A 14,670-nucleotide genomic window follows, 5' to 3' on the forward strand; every position below is an offset into this window, starting at 1 on the left:
TGCATTTAGAAAGTCTTTACATATTCTTTGAGGTATTTTTGACCACAGCGGTATTTCCTGCATGTATAAAAGGGGATATTGCTGGGAGGAAAACTAAAATGGAATATTTAAGTGTATTCATTTACAAAGTCTCCTTCAGCTTGGATGAAAAATCAAAATGCTGCTTGCCTTGTTGTCACAACTAATTTCTTTCAAACTCCTTGAGTACAACCAAAAAGTCAGTGCCAAGTACACCTCTCTTAAACCACCAGAAATTCTGACCGGTGAGTAAGGGACAGTTCACCAAACCAGCTCCTTTCTCAGCCACACACACAACTTGAAGCATGCACAGAAATACATTTCTCTGTGGTCTCACCACCTCCTTCAAAGCCATGGCTTGAGTAGGAAGTTCACTGAACATTCTCTAATGGGAGAATTCCACTCAAAAATTCCAGCGTAAAAATTTCAAATGATTTTGTGAAGCTGTCAGTTTTAATGAGGCTTCTGAAGGAAACGTGAGACTCACCAGTCTGCTGAATTCTTGTATCCAGCTGGCTCATGGTCCTACATGACCACCCCAGCAAATGAATGGTCCTTTGCATGCATTATCTTAAATTACCTACAAAAAATCTCCTAAATATCTCACCTACATTCAAAAAATGTCCTGAATGACCATTTCTGCATCTGCAGGAAAAATTCCTACTGATTATGGACAAGTGTCTTGTCTAGGTGGGATCTGGTCAATTCTGCAAAAGGAACTACCTGGGGAAGTCTCAAACGACCAGCTTCTCCACCCAGGATGTTAATCAACAGATGGAGACACAAAAGTAGCCCCTACCAATTAGTGCAGACATGGCAGGGGCTGTTTGGGTGAATCTATAGTTCTGTCTGAAATTCCTACCTGGAGAGCTCCTGCCCCAATTAGTCAAATACTGTGCTGTGAAGGTGGCTCAGAGTTGAGTCCATTGCCTTGTCTCAAGTCGGTTCATTGTCTCAAGCCAAACCATTGTCTCATTTACATACATGACTAATTGGGGAGCTCCAGACCATGCAGGAAATTACAAGTTTAAGAGCACTGGGTGTGCACACAGATACGGTCCTGATAGCCAGGTATATCACAGTTATAACTACAGGACACGCTTGAATTTCATCCTTGTGTCTCTCTCGTAATTTACACTTCATAGCTCTTGCCACAGTGGGTATCTCCCCAAAACACAATACTCTTCATCTAATGGAATTTGAATAGGAAATGATATTTAGCTTTTACAGAGTATGTTTCACCAACATAAAGCAAAGGATTAACATTATTATTCCCATTTTACAAACAGACTTCACAGGTAACCGTAAAAGGGCAAAGAGACTTCCTCAAAAAATTCCTCAGCCCAGCACTGATACAGAAGGGAGAACATACATAGCAGAGTAAGGGTAGCAGGCTTAATTTCTGTCCTCTCAAACCTTTCATCAAAATGATGAAAAAAATACCCACCTGAAGGGTTGGTATCATCACCTCAATTCAACAACAAGGGGACAAACCCAGGAGATGTCAAGGGATCTTGTGGCTGAGTCACTAAGACTCACATTTTTACTGACTCTGTGTGACATGCTTTTACTCATTAAGCATTTTTCCTATATATCCTATCAGAAAATACATTAAGGATATAAAAATATACATACTGTTTGCTTGAGTATAAGATTGACCAGAAGCCAGCTTCTCAGATTTATAACCTTGCCCTCACTGAAATAAAGGAACCTGAAGACAGAATACACACAAAAAAATCATAGTTTTCCTTACAGCAAAAAAATCTCCTCACCTTCAAAACGCATCCTTTAGGATGCTCCTCTCCCTTTTAAGTACAAAAGCACGAGGAACAATACCCATCATGATTTAGAGGAACCACTGATAAATAAATTATAATTCAGCACTACAATTGCTAGGATACATGGTTCTTTTATTAAAATCAGCCTTCAAGCACTAAAATGAGAAATCACAGGAAATTAGACCCATGTTTCTGCTGCACTGCAACAGCTCTGCAAATACAGGGCACTCGCTGATTTACAGCACTGACATTGCCGATTCCCCCAACTGATGACTACCTACAGGCTTTGCTGTTGGTTTGAAATAGCGCTGAACTTTAGCCAGTGCAGGAGTTTGATTATGGAGGTAATCTCCTCTCGCCCTATTCATTATGCTGATAAAACAGCAGCTAGCACTTCACATTAGGTGGAACTTCTACTTTAATTACAGGATTTTTACTAAAGCTTGTCTTTCGGTGACATTTCAGGAAATGTAGAGTCTGCATGTGTAATGTAAAAGCAACTAATTGATTCTGTATCACTGTGCCTGCATTACTACTTGCCATAGATTATGGTTCCTGGTATTTAAAGTGTGGAGAGGTAATATAGTGTTATCCACTTGCTACCTAAGTAAATATTCTGTATGAAGAAAGGCCCTTTCCTGGTAATGCAAGCATAGAATTAAGTCCTTTCATTGCATCAGATAAAAGTTTCTATTAAACATACGAAAGTTTGATTTGAACAATATTTAGAAAAATGGTTATCTATAGATGGTGATAGATTACTCAAGTTTAAAAACTGAGTCGTGTTGAATTTAATCAATACGTGATCGCGATGGCAAAGTCAGATTCATGAACATTATTAAGAGCAAACCTGCTAGGAATAAAAAACAATTCCTAACTAGGAACAAGTGGCACCTCACATGAATGCTGATCTTCCCAGCTTTATCAGTGATCAGAAAGAAATACAGTTAGTAACACAGCATTGCAGTAAGTCCTCTCATGGGCTGCTGCATTCCTAAAAGCCTTAATGAAGGTCATAGGCTATGGGACATTTCAAAGACTTCCAAAATTACATGATTTTTGTTTTCTTTTCAGGCATTAGCCAGTTTCAGGAATTTTAGTCTCCCTCATCAGGCCCTCAAGGGGCACCTTGCCTATTTAGGACATTTGCAGATGCATCCTCCAATAGCCAAACAACTCGCTAGAAACTGGCACTTCAGGGTCACAAGTCAGCTGACCCTCGCGGATGCCTAAAGACATACTTTTAGGATGCAATGAATGTTGCCCCAGAAGCGTGTATTTCTCTCCATAGACTATAAGAGCCCAGACAAGTAACTCTGATGCAGACATCTACAGTTACTCAGATGAATCCCACCCTTGGTATCGCTGCAGAATGTCAAGCCCAGCAACTTGGATGCACACTTCTCATACAAAGAGGATCAATATTTTCAAGTGTAAGCGCAGAACTTCTTTCCCAATCTCACGATTTCCAGTGTAACACAGGTCATAAGTGACCTGCCACAGCCAAATACACTTCACAGCCAGGAGGAACCTCCACGTAACAGAGATACTGTCTTTCTCCTCTGGTGAGAGGGTGTAAATGCCTTACAGCAAACAGGAACTTGAGGTTCTCTTCAGCCCTTGGGCTGTACAGTATCATCTACTTACTGCCTTACAGGCACTACCACTTATCCAACCTAGGATAGCTCTGTTTGCGCTATCGTAATTCTAATCTTGTTGATGGATTTAATGCAGCCACCATTCCCCACTCCAAGAGGGATCATGATCACCTCACCCAACATTTCTAGTAGGAAAAAACAATCTATTCCAGAAAATTACTGATCTAAGCATACTTTCCATAAATTAACAGTTCTGTTTTCAAAAGTGACGTGCCAGCCATAACTTAAATACAGATACCCAATGCCCTGACATCAACAGCAACACTTGGCACCAGACTAGAAATAAGTGAGGTCTGATTCAGTGCTCCCTCTCATAAGTGTAACCGAGGTCTGCCCAGCTGCCACCATGAGTAAAGCTGCAATCATCCAAGATGCCTTATGCACAACAGCTTGTTTGCAGAGAAGGACTATTAAGGGGCCATTTTAAAAAAAAAACAAAACCCCCAAAAAAAAGCATATTGCATATTTTTGCAAAATTTTATGCAAAAAAAGGAATTAAAGGCAATATATAGATTTAAGAGCAGCACTTACCTTCCCCACCCCCCTTCCTCCCCAACTTGTCCCGTGCTTCAGTGGGCTCAGTGGTGGCTGCTGCATCACCAGCATGCAGCATGCTGGATCATCACTTGAATGGGAGCCAGCCAGCCATGGCAAGGATAGACTCATGGGCACTAAAAAGAAAAAAGTCAATTTTGAGGTAATTACGTGTTGAATGCCCTTCTTAACCTGCAGCTGTTGGGGGCATTCAGCACATATGGTTAAGGTTGATGAAATTTTTAAAGTCACTGAAATTTATAAGGTTACCTTGGCAGGTCACCCAGCTTGAATATTTTTTTTTTCTTGCTAGTGTACAGAAACAGCTGAGAGCCAGACTACACTGTTTACTGACTGTAAAAGGGGAATGCAGTCATGCTGCATCAGGAGCCGCTCAAGGACCAAAACTGAACCAAAAATCCTCAGTGCTCCAGGGAAAATGATTGAGGGGAAGGGAGAAGAAAGACAGGAACAATTATCCATTGCGTCCTTTAAAGTGCAGTATCACTGTCCTGGCTCTATCCATCCTTTTCCCCCAGCCTCAAAAGAGAGGGAAGTATTCGTAAAGATGCTGCTTCCCTTCCTGGCTTCTGCATGCCTTTTGATGTGGGTAGCCCCTGCAGTGAAGTGAGTAGGGGAGCTCCTTATGGCCCTCAGACTATTTTTCAGCTCAGTGAGGAATTTTGACAATGTTTTTTTGGATGGAAAATTCCTTGAGAAAGATGACTTTTCTTTCTTTTTTCAAAGAAACACATGGACAGGAAGGGATTGACTCACAGAGTCTTGACCACTTGCTGTTCCCCTTAGATTTCTGTCACACATCTCATGACACTGGGTGTGTGGCTTCAACTCCAGCTGAAGTGAGTAGACTTGGAAAGTCATCATTAGCTGAAACAGACTGAAATCACTTGGGGTTCCTATTTCTAGTCAGCTCTCTGTGCCATTCCCCACCCTCACAGAGCTGAACCCTTGGCTTTAAGAGAAGCCAAGCACCGAAGAGCTGTCAAGATCCAATAAGCCTTTGTGGCCTTGACGGTGCCAGGAGAATGCCTTTCCCTTACTTACCAATTCCTCTTCTGCTCTCCTCTGACAACTGAGGGGCCTCAACCACACCCTGCAATTAAAGTAGCCATGACCCTGCTCTAAAAAGTTCAGTTGCAAAAGAGAAAATATGTTCTACAAATTTTCTTGCTTTTTATTCTCTGAGTCAGTCTTTAAAACTGTGTCTGTTGTGTGCCTACACACAGGTGTTACAAACAGACCCGTACTACATAATATGAGGCAATAAGATGTTAGCTGAACTGTGAGTAAAGCACAAAGCAAGAAGTCATCTGACTTGGAGGATCTGAAATTATCTTCCCCAACAAAAGGATTTGGCTCCTTTGCATTCATCACTCCATAGGAATGCTCCAGTGTTCAGCCCCTTACAACATAAGTTCAGTGTTATTACAGAGTATTTCCATGCAAGTCACTGTGCAATTGTGTTGGCATTTTCAGAGAACTAATCATGATAAATGTGTTACAAGCTTCTTTACAGCTTTTTAACGAATAAAAATTTAGAGCTAGGTGATTCATAGATGATGCAAGCTTCAAATGTTCAAAGTCTGTGTTACAAGAAAGCATAATAGTAGGACAACCTTACTAAGTCCTTGCCACTTACATTCCTCCATGATGTGATACAACAAGATGTAAATAGACCTGCTCTTTGGAAATCTTATCCTTTTTGTATTGAAATTAGTTGCAAATCCTTGATTAAGTACAGTCATGAAGTACAATGGTGTAAACAGTGGATAACAGCAGTCTGCACTTAGAAGATCTGGTTAAAGTACATAAAATCTTCACTAGAAGCCAGGATTATTGAAGGAGTTCAAGGCAAAAAGAGGCTATGCATATGCATGGCACTAATACTGAGGAGTACTTACGGAAGACCCAAACACATTCATCTTTACATGCAGCTGGTCCCATTGAATAGTTTCATGGCATTGCAGACACTTAAACAGCCACATACTGGTCAGATGACTGGTAAAATTAAGTGAGTAAAGTACAATTAAACTCATATGTATGCATACTGTAATCTCAACAATCTGTGTATCTTGACATAACATAGAACTTGAAAGAATTAAGTGAAGCTTTAAACATAGCAAGTGAAAAATTACCTATGTAATTGTCCCTTTTGGAAAACCAGACTAATTTGTGATGCTGCTCAGTCTTGCAACAGAGGAAGAACAAAAGCCAGCCATAATGGGCAAAGGCTGTCAAGCATCTCAGCCATCTGAAGAAGGTAAAAAGATCTTCAGCCTTAGGAACAGAGATTGAGTTACAAATTCTGCACATGGAAAACTTTAACCTATGATAAGTGTAGGTCATCTGCATGGGATAACAAGCTGAGTCACCAAGTATTAACCAGAAAGTGAATGGGAATCACCTTATCTTAATTCTTTCTATGTAAACATTATTAGAAGCCCCTCATCCCATACCTTGACTGTCAAGAAAGCAGGCTAATATAAGTGATTTTAAAAAAGGAAGCCAGACTCCAGATGTGTAAACTGACTGATGGAGGTTAACCGTTCTAGTCATTCTACTGTAGATAGCTTTATTGCAGGTCTGTACTCTTAAGAAAGAAGGGAACAGCAAGCCACTGCTGAGACAAAGTCACATAGTGGTTTCAAGAGACTTTCCTAGGTAAAGTCCATTTAAAGCACTTTCTTCCACAACAGCTTGAAGAGCTGTGTACTACAGTACTTTACATTACTACCAAAGAGGAATGATGGTCTTCACCAGCCACGTGCCTTAACACCACATCCCGATACACTCTGTGAGGTATAAATCAGACTGCACAATACAAATAGTCTAGCTGGGGCTACTGGAAATAATTAGAGAGTAGAGTACTACCTACTGATGTGTTGTTATTACTGCATACGACTAAGAGTACCTAAAAATTCAACCAACTATATAATCAAGCTTAATTCAGGCAAATCAAAAGGATTTCCTGACTCAAATGCTACAAATAGTTATGAGGGACCTGCTCCAGCCTCTAAAGCCAGTACAGGTCTCCTGACTGGAAGAGCTAGTAGACAGGCTTGTTGCTCCAACCCCTGCAAATGGATTTGGGATTTACGTTGCCATGACTTGCTGACCCAAAAGATGGGAAGAAAATAAACCTTTCCTATTCTGCAACCTCCAGGCCAGTACTTTCTCCTTTTGTGCAATGCCTTACAGTATCTCTGACTTTGGAGGTGGAAGGGAGAAAGGAGCTGAAGTGACGAGCCCTCTCTGCTCTCCTGACTGACTGGGGCAGAGAGCAATGACATGTTCATACAGGGAAAAAATTAACCTAAGTAGGTTAGCGATGGGTGGTCTTTCCCTGGAAAATGAACCATCTTAGAACAGAACAGAACAGAACAGAATAGACTAGAACAGAATAGACTATTTCAGTTGGAAGGCACCTACAACGATCATCTAGTCCAACTGCCTGACCACTTCAGGGCTGACCAAAAGTTAAAGCATGCTGTTAAGGGCATTGTCCAAATGCCTCTACAACACTGACAGGCTTGGGGCATCGACCACCTCTCTAGGAAGCCTGTTCCAGTGTTTGACCACCCTCTCAGTAAAGAAATGCTTCCTAATGTCCAGTCTAAACCTCCCCTGGCCCAGCTTTGAACCATTCTGCCACGTCCTATCGCTGGATCCCAGGGAGAAGAGCTCAGCACCTCCCTCTCCACTTCCCCTCCTCAGGAAGCTGTAGAGAGCCATGAGGTCGCCCCTCAGCCTCCTTTTCTCCAAACCAGACAAGCCCAGAGTCCCTAGCTGCTCCTCATAGGACAGTCCTTCCAGCCCTTTCACCAGCCTTGTTGCCCTCCTCTGGACACATTCAAGGACCTCACATCCTTCTTAAATTGTGGGGCCCAGAACTGCACACAGTACTCCAGGTGAGGCTGCACCAATGCTGAATACAGCGGGATAATCACCTCTCTTGATGGGCTGGTTATGCTGTGTTTGATGCACCCCAGGATGTGGTTTGCCCTCTTGGCTGCCAGGGCACAGGGCTGACTCATATTGAGCCTGCTGTCCACCAGCCCCCCCAGACCCCTTTCTGCAGGGCTGCTCTCCGGCCACGCCTCTCCCAATTTATACTTGTGCCTGGCATTACTCCGTCCTAGGTGCAGAATCTGGCATTCGGACTTGTTAAATTTCATCCCATTAATCATAGCCCAGTGCTCCAATCTATCGAGATCCTTCTGCAAGGCCTCCTGTCCCTCAAGAGAGTCAACAGCACCTCCCAGTTTGGTATCATCAGCAAACTTGCTAATGGTGCATTCAACTCCTGCATCAAGACGATTGATAAATATATTGAACAGGACTGGCCCCAGAATCAAACCCTGGGGAACACCGCTGGTGAGCGGTCACCAGCCAGATGTAGCCCCATTCACTACCACCCTTTCAGCTCTGCCCTTCAGTCAGTTCTTCACCCAACGCACCATGAATCCACTCATCCCACAGTTGGAAAACTTGTCCAAAAGGATGCTGTGAGGGACAGTACCTTGTGAAGTGAGAGAAGATTAGAGAATTTTTTGCAAGTCAGTCTTGAAACTGGAGGGAGCCAAGTGTCCACCAGAGAAATAGTCTCTGCTGAAAAAGGAGGAAGACTGCAGAATCAGCGAGTGGGGCAGCAGGCTTGGAAGAAGTCAGCCAAGGATTTTGTCTGAGAGGGATCAGCTCAGGACGATCAGAGACAGAATTGATAGAAACCAAAAAGTGAGAGTTTGAACCAGACAAACTTCAATCTAGAGAGGAATGGAGCAAGTAAGCTTCATGGTTCAAATCTGTGTGACTTCTGTAGTGCCATCACTCAGTGTCAAGCTGTTGTGTCCACTTGGCCTAAATGCTGTGTCCAACATTCAGCATCTTTCTTACCCACAGAAAAGTCAGACTGCTGTGAGTACTGCTTTCTGCAAAGGAAACAGTTAACACTAAAGCAAACCTAGTTTTAGTTAAAGTTCTCCTGCTGTCTACAGGAGCTAATTGCAATCACAGACTTCTTCCTTTCCCAAAGCACTAGAAACAGGTAATGGAAACATTTGTCATAATTATCCTTTCTGAAGAAGCACAAATCATATAAAATCACCACAACACTAGCTGTCTTGAAAAGGTATCAAGATGATCTATTTATAAATGTTGATATATAGCTAGAGACTAAGATGAAGCATTGCCTGCGCCCACAATATAGTCCTATTCACTAATCACACTTGGACACCGTCAGCACCTTCTCCTTTGAAGAACCGGGCAGAAGGAAACCAGAGAAAAAGGAAGGCTGAAAACCCCTCCCTGCAGTGATCTTATGTAGGGGCATTATCTTTGTGTCCTGTATGAGGCACTTGAGAAGACCCATATGTTGTTACTATTCCTTTAACCATTCTTTAAGTGTTTGAACTTCACTGCTAGTGTGGGAAGTGCGTGACAGATACACAGTTAGTATTTCCAATAATGATACAAATGAATGACATTCTATTCAAACAGTTTAGACAACGGTGATAAAAATAAAAAAGTGCACTAGAAAAGAAAGGGGAATGTGTGTGTCAAAAAACTACCTGTAGCTTGAATGATGTAGGAATAATTTAAAGGGTGCTATTAGAGCAGCAGAATTCAAATGAATGTCAGGCAAGTTTGAGGCTAACACGCTCATAATTCCTTTGATCACAATGTTTCACAGTATTTAGCATGTGATGGAGAGCTTTCACTTATTTACGGTAAGAAAAGTAGGGTACAAATTATTAATAGCTCATCTCATTCACCAAGTGCTAAAAAGTAGCAGGAGGTAGGGAACAGCAAGTAGTGCAATGGCTGTTTAGAAAGCTATTCTTCTTAGAAAGTTTTAAAGAAAGATCACATATAGCCCAAGCTGCTAAAATCCTTTTAAAAGATAATACAGGTTAGTGAAGCCACTTCAGGGCAATCTCCTAGAAATCCTCCAGTGATGCAGAAAGAACAAATCCCAGCCAGTGCTTTGCCATTTCAGTGGTTGTCAGTAGCATCCCAGATTTCCAACCCAACACATACAAGTTCTCAAATTCGATTCCTGTTGGTAAACCAACAGGAGGAATGATCTGCTTTTTCTGGACCAGAGTAGGAATCTTCAAATAGGCTGAAAACCAGCACAGATGTGAGGATGGTGGGAAGAAGGAATGAACTGGGGAAGAAACAACCCAAACAAAACCACCCTCAACCAACCAAACAAAAAAACTCCAAAAAAACAAAGCAAGGCAAAACTTGCTGCCTCTGTAACATCCGTATCCTACCAGTTCCCTGGGAAGCCTAAACCAGGAGTGGAAAAACCACATGTATTTCCTCTGCGGCTGCCCAGAGTCTGGGTCTCAAATTCCGTGATTGTTAGTCTCAAGAATCAGGCCAACACCATGCATCCATCTGCCATCTGAGGGGCTAATTAGAAAACCTGTTAGGTAAGGAATTGGATGTGAGTGCTGATGGAGATACCTCGGGCACCCTCCCGTACTTACACTATTCCTGACAGATGTTTGTCCAACCTATTCCTGAAGAGCTCTACAAGCTCCATCTATTTCTTCATTATCCCTACTGTTGCAAAGTTTGCCTAATATAACCTGCAGCTGGCACAAAATACCAATTCCTTCCCCCGAACAGAGACTAAGCTTGTTGAAAACCTCCACAGGTGCACTTGGATATCTGTGTTTACTTGTATTTTTAGAAGCACGCCTACTGCTAAGCATATATAAACTAAAATGAGCAGTACGTTAACCATGACTTACATTTTAAGACTCTCTAAATAACAACTTGGACTGCCAAAGAACCTCAAGTTGCACTTTAACTAACTACACAGAAAAATCACTTCATCCACGAGCAATAAGCAGACACCACTGGGATAAAACACACCATCTGCTTAACGGAACTCCGTGACACTACACAACAGGTTATGATAGAAGTGAGATGCCAGGAGGAAAGCAAACTGATTTTAAAAAATTCTATATCTACTACTCAACAGTTCTCCTCCCTGTGTGTAATTCTAGTAACACCTGCTTTCCTCAGTGTCTAACATCTCCTTTTTCTTCCTCTTAGTTCTGCCTAGCCAAGAGAGTTACAGCAGTGAAAGCTCCAGCTCTGGTCAGCACATCATCAATGGAATTGTTAATTAAATTGCAAGGTCAGATTGCACCCTCACTATTCCAATATAACAAAGCACATAACCTTTGGAACCTGACAAAATTGAGCTGAAACAATGGAAACATAAAATACTTAATTTCTTTTTTTTTTTTACTTCCCTTTTTTAGTGCATGAAGCTGATCTTGTGAAATCTGTGTGAGTTTTAGCATCAGTTTCAAAAGAATTTGGAGTGTGGGTCATGAAGGCTACAATTTTCAGCAGAATTTGGCAAAGGCATGCAGACTAACACGGAATTTGTATCAGGGGCCTCAGTTAACAGTTTCAGAAAGTTGAACTGAACCAGCTTTGGTTTGACCACACATAAAGTTGTAGCAATAAAATTAGGGCAATAAATTCACCTTGTATGGATGTTATTCTACATACATCTAGCAATTTCTGTAAGAAGTATGAAAAACAAACTGTGTAAGACACTTCCATAGAAATTAGCAGTCATACTAAAAAGACATACTGGTTCACACATACCCGTAACTGAAACAGCTATAGTGGTACAAAAATCTGTCTTTAGATTACAATGTGTAAGAAGATGCTTTCTCAGTTCTCCACACCACTGGCACTTCATAATTCTTACAACTCAGCACAGCTCTAGCAGGAAAGATTGAGAAAAAGCCAGGCATCGATTTCACACCACAGTGGTTAAGGCCACACTTACAAAATCAAGTCCTTTCCCTGTCTGATTCAGAGTAAGGACATAACCTAAGCCTCCTCCATCCTGTTCCACATTGCTATCATTCTAGGGTAGATCATCAAGAAGTTCTTCCTGCTGGAGTTGTCCTATTTTATAAGACCAAGTGAGAGCTTGTATATGCAGAAAGGAGAGTGACCTTTAGGCAAATGGATTATCCACTTGGAGCTTGCAAGGGTCAAACTGCTACACCAAAGAATTTAATATGTAGTGAAAGAGTTCCGGCATGCAAGAGGCACTCTGAGACAGCCGTCGGGCTGGGGGCTTGGACAGTCTCCTGCTGTGTGGACGAACAGAGGTAGGAAGACCTGCTAATGAATTCATGCACTTACCCAGTGAGGACATTCGGTACCATGTTATTACACACACCGTGGATTGCCTCTCCTGGTTTGATCTAAACTGTTTGTTTTACTAAGGTTTTACTGGAACGGGTATTTTCACTTGAAAATACTCATTTTTGATGAGCGAACATTTTCTGATCAATCACTTCCCAGCATATTCTCAGTCTCATTTTAGATGGATACATGTCACATTCTGAACAGCCATTACGCTTCCTGAACACCCTCAGATATTTTCCCATCTAAATGCTAACTAGAGGTGATACTGCCTACTTAGAAAAGTCAAATGAAGTCATAGCCCACATTACTATAACAGCAATAAAAGGGCAAGAAAATGAGGAGCCGTGCTATTAAACATGATGAAAATAATAAATGGTGTAGAGTTTGCAAATGGGCTGGGAAATATTTTGAAGTGCAAGCATTTTTCTTCCCAGTCTAGAACAGAGCTTGGTAATGAGGAGCAAGGTGCCAGTAACAGTCACGTTGCAGCGAGACATGCTGCAATTGGTGGATCTTTCCTGTCTGCTTACTGCAGATTAGGCGAAGAGTGTAATGCACTCTCTGCTGTGTACTCAGGCTGAAAACACTACTCCCTACTAGAGGACAAGGCAGATTTCAAGGAGACACCCGCACTTTACAAGGAAGATACTGGGATCTTGCTATACCGATCACTTTTATAAGAATGACTGAAAGTGGGTCTCAAGGTCTTACAATGCATAGGGGTCATAGTCAGGTAATAAAAACAGAGAACTTTGTCAGAAAATCTTCCACTGGAGCTGCGAAATGTATCTGAAGCCAGGGGGAAAAAAACCCAAACTTTTAAAAACAGAATGAAAAAGTTACTTTTTTCTTCTTGGGCAATTATATATCTTTTTATAAAAGAGAAGAAAGAAACCCCCTCAATTTTAATACTGTCCTTGCTTAGGTACATCCTTACGGTTTAGATTTACCCTCCCACGATAGACTGCTTGCTGGTATCCGGTGCCAGGTTGATCAAGTATCATTTAAATCCTAGCCTTGCTGCGAGTTACGCTGAGCTAATCCACTTAGCGCACAGCTACCCATCTGCTGGCCTCAATCTGCCCCTTCATCTCTTCCTCAAAGGAGGAGACGAAACCTCGTTACACTTACTCAGGCTAATCCCACACTAATCACAGGAGCTCTGGTAGGCTGGGTGCTTTTTCCCTTCTTACACCTTACAAACGTGCAATGATACAGATGAGAAATAACGAGTCCCTGAAGGTGAGCAGATATAACTCTTCTCTGATAATGCGCTCTCAGGCTTTCACAGCAGGGACCACACCTTGAGCAGAGGAAATATCTCCTGCAGAGGCAGCTCAGTCCCTGGCTGGAGGAAAAGAATATGCAAGATGCAAAATAAAGGCCAGTCCATATGCCACATTTTTATCCATTTACCTAACACGGAAAAAAGCCCATTTAGCTGCAACAGTGCAAGTTTCTATGCAGACAAGCCCTAACACTGATATAATCAACAAAGGAGCAGAGGAGCAGGCGCTTGCCCTGAAAATAACCATCAGCTACTTTCTCCACTGTTTTCCAGTTACTCTCAGCTAATTCACTCAGAAACTATAATACCCCATCTCATCACGGCAGACTTTAAATTAGCTTCAATGTTTACAGAGTTTAATGCAGCCACTCAAACGTTTCAGTTTAGACAAGCAATGCAGTCATCTATAGCCAGGATAAAGCCGACTGATGCAAGCCACTGGGTTTTCTTCAGAAGCAAGTCAGAGGCTGTGAAATAAACTCCAGGAAGACCCACAAATGAATACATCCCACACCAGCCTCGGCTGCAGGAGTGACGCATGCATCACTGACGCTGCCCTCGGCAGCAGGCGCATCGAGCCGCAGCAGACTCAATTATTGAAGAAAATCAAGCCACAGTGGGCTTTAATTTTTCCTCCAAGAAAAGGAACATGGAAAGAGTGAGATATGATACAGGCAGCTGCACGTACTCTGGGAAGTACTAGGGTGCTCTAATTCAGGTGCCATACCTTTGTAACACTGGAACTTCAGCAGAGGAAAAGACAATTCAGTTTGTACAGCACTTAATTTTTAATTTGCTATCATGAAATGGCTAGTTTATTCTAGAGCTGTGTTTTTACGATTATAGCTTCAAATCTGGCTTCTCGGTCTTCGCTCCCTTTTAACACACATACCTGTTTTCCTGTTATCTATCTACATCAGTTTTCAAGAAAATTACATTACTATTCCATACACTTTGTTGTTTCCTAGAAATGTGCCTGGTTTCTTTGTTTCTTCTTTCATGGATTTGATGAACGGTGACTTTACAATCCCTCTCCCCATAGCCATTCACGTTAGCAGAGTCCGTCTTTACTGCCCACTCCTCTTAACATCGTTCTTACATCTTGGATCATGTCCTCTTTTCAGTTCTCACAACTCTGGCTTCATGTTGCAAAGTTGAATATTTGGTGCAAAGCCAAAAT

At 41.9% G+C, this 14,670-nt stretch overlaps 1 protein-coding gene across 1 annotated transcript in view; it reads right to left on the reverse strand.

Annotated features, from left to right (window-relative positions):
* The window catches only part of HS6ST3 (heparan sulfate 6-O-sulfotransferase 3), a 311,429-nt gene that overhangs the window by 48,555 nt on the left and 248,204 nt on the right, over nt 1-14,670 (reverse strand). The gene's annotated exons all lie outside the window — the stretch shown is intronic.

Source organism: Ciconia boyciana, chromosome 1, assembly GCF_034638445.1.
Source record: "Ciconia boyciana chromosome 1, ASM3463844v1, whole genome shotgun sequence".
Lineage (NCBI taxonomy): Eukaryota > Metazoa > Chordata > Aves > Ciconiiformes > Ciconiidae > Ciconia > Ciconia boyciana.